Raw genomic sequence first — 6,000 nt, 5'->3', positions numbered from 1 at the left:
TTTATAGCAGCAATGGCCACGGTCGCCAAACTGTGGAAAGAACCAAGATGCCCTTCAACGGACGAATGGATAAGGAAGATGTGGTCCACATACACTATGGAGTATTATGCCTCCATCAGAAAGGATGAATACCCAACTTTTGTAGCAACATGGACAGGACTGGAAGAGATTATGCTGAGTGAAATAAGTCAAGCAGAGAGTCAATTATCATATGGTTTCACTTATTTGTGGAGCATAACAAATAACATGGAGGACAACGGGAGTTAGAGAGGAGAAGGGAGTTGGGGGAAATTGGAAGGGGAGGTGAACTATGAGAGACTATGGACTCTGAAAAACAATCTGAGGGGTTTGAAGCCGCGGGGGGTGGGAGGTTGGGGGAACCAGGTGGTGGGTATTAGAGAGGGCACGGATTGCATGGAGCACTGGGTGTGGTGCAAAAACAAGGAATATTGTTATGCTGGGAAAAAAAAAGTAAACATATTCAACTGTTAACGTTTGTTAACAGTATATGGTAGATAAATGGGTGTTATTTTATTCTCTATAATTTTACATATTAAAGGTTAATAAAGAAAAAAAGTTCACACCACACATACACACAAGATGGCAACTAAGTGAGGGGATAGATGTGTTAACTGTGCTGTGGTAGCCATTTCACAGTATCAAACTTATACAATATTACATGTCAATTATAATCTCAATAAAGCTGAGCGGGGAGGATATTTTCCCACAAAATGAAAAAGTATTTTATCACATCCTCCTTCTAGTTGCTGTACCCTACTTCCCATCCCTGACTATAGCCTAGAATTTAATTCTGAATTACCATGATATACTTCTGTTTATGGGAAGACTTTTCTTGTTTGATTCATAATAAGCTTTCCTAAGTTATTTATGACCCATATTTCCTATACCAATCAAAGCATCCTCCTTAATTTATCTCTCTCCTTCCTGGAGCATTTCCTTCAAGACAGTTTTAAAATACGGCCTTTACATGTCAAAATTTCTAAGGCCATGTCATGACTAAAATGATGTTTGTCAAAAATTAAAATTAAATAAAAATATTTTTGTGACGATCTTGTATTTAAAAGGTAGTTTAGCTGAATATAAAATTACAGTTTGAAAAACTTCAGAATTAGATTTCAGCTTCAATCCTCTTCCTCCCTCCCCCCTAATCAGGTTTACCTCGAGTAAACTGTTTAACACCCGTGAGCCTTACTTTCCTCCTTTGTAATGAAGGAATATTAACAACTAACATGCAGCATTGTCAGGGCAACTGATGATACATGCAAGTTACTGAAATGTGGTATTAACCAATGACTTAATAAATGGTAGTTGAGAGCACATGGGGGGCTCAGTCAGTTAACTGTCTCCCTTCAGCTCGGGTCATGATCCTGGGGCCCTGGGACTGACCCCAGGTCAGGCTCCCTGCTAAGCCTGCAGTCTGCTTCTCCCTTTCTCTCTCTTTCTGTGCTGCTCCCCCTGCTTGTGCTCTCTCTCTCTCTCTGTCAAATAAATAAATAAAATGTTTTTAAAAAATTAAAACACTATAGTCTAGGGGTGGCTGAGTGGTTCAGTTAAATGCCTGACTCTTGGTTTCAGCTCAGGTCATGGGATAGAGCCCACGCAAGGTCAAGACTCCAGGCTGGGAGTCTACTTGAGATTCTCTCTCCCCCTCTCCCTCTGCCCCTACCCCTGCTTGTGTACACTTTCTCTCTCAAATAAATAAATCTTTAAAAACACTATACTTTGAAGTCATTTTTTCTTTAACATGTTGACACTATTTACTTCATTGTCTTCTTGCCTCCAGTGTTGCTATCAAGAATTCTTTCAGCATGATATTCTTAATTTTGTGGATCATCATCTCCATATTAAAAAACTTATAGATTTTTACATTTTTCTCATTGAATTTTATATTCTTAAATTTCACATCTCTAAGTATGAGGTTTCCCTTCTTTAACCTAGTTGATACCTCGTAAGTTCTTTCATATAACTATTGTTCATTTGTTTTCTTAATTCTAGTAAACCCATTGTCATTATTTCTCAATTGTTTCCTCATCTCTGTTAAATGCCTCACCTTTCCTGTCTTTCTGAGAATTTACCATAGGTATATTAGCACTTCTCATTCATCTCCCTTCTCTTAACTTTTTCTCTTATATTTTTCATTTCCTGCCTGTGTCTTCTGGGAGATACTCTCAGCCTAATCTTCCAGTTTACTAATTTATTCTTTGCCTATAATCCTTGTGCTATTTATCCCTCACTGAAATTCTTATTTCCATTGTTATAATTTTTATACGTACCGTTTCTTCTTGGCTCTTCATAGTAATTGCTCCTTTGTGGTTCATAGAACCAATACTCTTTCCTCTCTTTGAGGACATTTATTATTTTAAATTCTTAGTCTGTTTCATTAATTCTGATTTTCCTATTATAGATAATCCAATTTGTTTTCTATACTTAGGCACTCTTCTCAGCTGTTTTGTGCTTTCAACTCCTGCCAATTGAGGCTTATTTCACCGTATAGGAATTATCTATCTTAGCTGAAATGTGAGAAGGGCGAAGATTAAAACTCAGCTTGTATTCTCTTCATAGATTTATGAAGAAGGGGTGATTGTACCCCAGGCCAGGGAGCTCAGTCTCTTGACTGGTCCTATGTTGCCCTCCTTCCTGTGACCCCAGCTCTCAGAGAATATTTCTACTCCTCTAACTTGAAACTGCTCTCTTCTGAGGGCTCTTCTTTCTTGATATATTAACCTAATTTGGAATGTATAGGGATGAACATCCCTATACACTCATCCTACAATGAGCAGGAAGGAATGCCTGAGCAGCAAGTCATTCTTTATTAACTGTTCTTCATTCAAGCCAGTCTCTGGCATTGCCCTGGTGTTGCCCCACAAGCCCTTGAGATATTGGACTGGCACTGCCATTTTTTTCTCTTCCACAGTTAAATGGGAGCAAACAATAATTATCCAGGCCAATATAGCCAAAGAGAAAAGTCCAAAATTCAAAATTTCCCTCCCAACTTATTACCCAATACACAATCTCTCTCTCTCTCTCTCTCTCTCTCTCTCTCTCACACACACACACACACACACACACACACACACACACACACCAGGTCATAACTACTATCTTGAGAATTTCTCACAGTTATTACTTTAGTTATTCATACACTATTTCCTCTTTATTTGATTCTCCAAGGTCAGCCTGGAGGGAGACATTAGCCCATGCTCATTCATCACGTTGTCAGGAACTTCTTTATTTTTCTACTGCATTAAATAGATCTTTCCCAGAATAATAAATAAATGCGAAAACCAAGTCTACTTTCATAAGTGGCCAAAAATACATTCCTACATGTGTAAATATGTCGCATTTAATAAATGGATACATGTTTCAGTCTATTAACCATGGAGGTGGGGGTATAAGAGCTGTCCAAAAGAACACAGGGCTCAACCTTCAGACAAGAGAATCAAACCCAGTTTTAGTGTCCATGACATAACAGGCAACCACTATCGGGGTTTTGTCTGAAAGAACATTTCAGACAAAAATGTTCAACCTCTTATCCTATATGCTCTGGATGCAGATGCAGAAGTCCATCCTAACAAGCCTTGAGCAATGCCCAGTGAGCAAGTTATAACCAGGAGGCCACGATACTCAGCGTCAGCTGAGAACCAATGATAAGTAGGTCACGCAGATATTATAAGCTCCTTATTTCTAGTGCTTGAGAAAATTAGTTTATTTAATAACAAGAAGAAAATTCTACTTTGCCAGCTTCTGAAAAAGAGAAAACAATTTATTAAGTCTTATATTAAATATCAATTGCTATGCAAATTACTTCGGAACTTAGCAACTTAAGAAAACCAACACTTATTATCTTATAGTTACTGTGGGTCAGGAATTCAGTAGTAGCTTAGCTGAGAGGTATGATTCAAGGTCTCCCATGAAGTTCCAAAAAATATGTCAGTAGGGGCTGTAGTTATCCAAAAGTTTGACTAGAGTCAGAGCCTCTAATTTACTTACATGGATATTGGCCAGAGGCCTCAGCTTTGTGCTGGCTTTTGGCAAAAGGCTTCAGTTCCTCACCATTTCGGCTACTTGAGTGGTCTCACAACATGGCTGTTGGCTTCCCCCAGAACAAGTGATTTGAAAGGAAGCCAAATAAATACCTATTATGGTATAAGCAAGTCATTAAGCCCAGGCCATACCCAAGATGAGGCCAATTAGCCTCCACCACTGAGAAGTTATTCGGCATTGCTACAGACCGTGATTGGAAATCTGATTTCACCATATGACCACTTTGTGATCTCTGTCTTTAAAATGGTACCTATTTTTTGACAAATGAGTGACAAGAGAAAATCTAGTTTGTTTGACTTTTTGGGTTGTTGTTTACTTTTGAGCTCAACCCATTTAGGCAAAAACTGAGGAGGAGAAAATATCTTGAAGATCTAAACTGGTGAGGTTTTTTTAATTTTGTTTACTATAGACCTAGGTCTCTAGTTATAGAGTTGAGGCTGTAGGCTTTCTGTCTCTGTACCAAAAACTGAGAAAAGTATATTATCCACCTCTTAAAGTGAAAGAAGCATCAAAGATTTTGTGTACTTTAAAAATGATTGCTGAAAGTTCAAATAATACAAATAAATGATGGACCTCCCTTGATCAACATAAGGTTTAACAAATCATGCCATATCAAATTTTGCAAACTTCTGCATAAATTATTTTTTATTATTGAAGTATAATTGACACACAATGTTATATTAGTTTCAGGTGTACAAAACATTAATTCAGCAATTCTATGCATTACTCAATGCTCACCACAAAAAGTGTAATCACCGTTTGTCACCATACAACATTATTACCATATTATCCACTATATTCCCTGTGCTGCACTTCTCAGCTCTGTGACTTATATATTTATAACTGGAAGTTTGTACCTCTTAATCCCTTTCACCTATTTTGCCCATCCCATCCCCCCATACCTCCCCTCTGACAGCCAACAGTTTATTCTCTGTATTTCAAAGTGTTTTTTGGGTATTCATCCTTTCTGATGGAGGCATAATACTCCACTGTATATATGGACCATATCTTTCTTATCCATTCGTCTGTTGAAGAGCATCTTTGTTCTTTCCAGTTTGGCAACTGCAGCCATTGCTACTATGAACACTGGGGTACAGATGGCCCTTCTTTTCACTACATCTGTATCTTTGGGATAAATACCTGGTAGTGCAATTGCAGGGTCATAGGGTAGCTCTATTTTTAATTTCTTAAGGAATCTCCAACACTGTTTTCCAAAGTGGCTGCACCAACTTGCATTCCCAGCAACAGTGTAAGAGGGTTCCCCTTTCTCCACGTCCTCTCCAACACTTGTTGTTTGCTGTCTTGTTAATTTTGGCCATTCTAACTGGTGTAAGGTGGTATCTCAATGTGGTTTTGATTTGAATCTCCCTGATGGCTAATGATGATGAACATTTTTTCATGTGTCTGTTAGCCATTTGTATGTCTTCTTTGGAGAAGTGTCTGTTCATGTCTTCTGGAGAAGATTATGCTGAGTGAAATAAGTCAAGCAGAGAGAGTCAATTATCATATGGTTTCACTTACTTGTGGAGCATAAGGAATAACACAAATGACAATGGGAGAAGGTGAGGAGAAGTGAATTGGGAGAAATCAGAGGGTGAGACAAACCATGAGAGAATGTGGACTCTGAGAAACAAACAGGATTTTGGAGGGGACGGGAGTGGGGGGTTTGGCCAAGCCTGGTAGTAGGTATTAAGGAGGGCATGTAGTGCATGAAGCACTGGGTGTGGTGCAAAAACAATGAATTCTGGAACACACACACACAAAAAAAAAAACATTTAATTTTAAAAAATAATAAAAAAATAAAATGTAACATTTCAATTAAATACCTTATTATACTATGGAAGGAGGAGTATACAATCTTCAAGATCATCAGTTTGATCTCTGCTACTTTTTACTCATGTGATATCAAACATCTTAACTATATATTTTTTTTAG

This window comes from Enhydra lutris, unplaced genomic scaffold (assembly GCF_002288905.1).
Source record: "Enhydra lutris kenyoni isolate GAN:26980312 unplaced genomic scaffold, ASM228890v2 scaffoldscaffold72, whole genome shotgun sequence".
Classification (NCBI taxonomy): Eukaryota; Metazoa; Chordata; class Mammalia; order Carnivora; family Mustelidae; genus Enhydra; species Enhydra lutris.
This window is presented reverse-complemented; position numbering follows the sequence as displayed.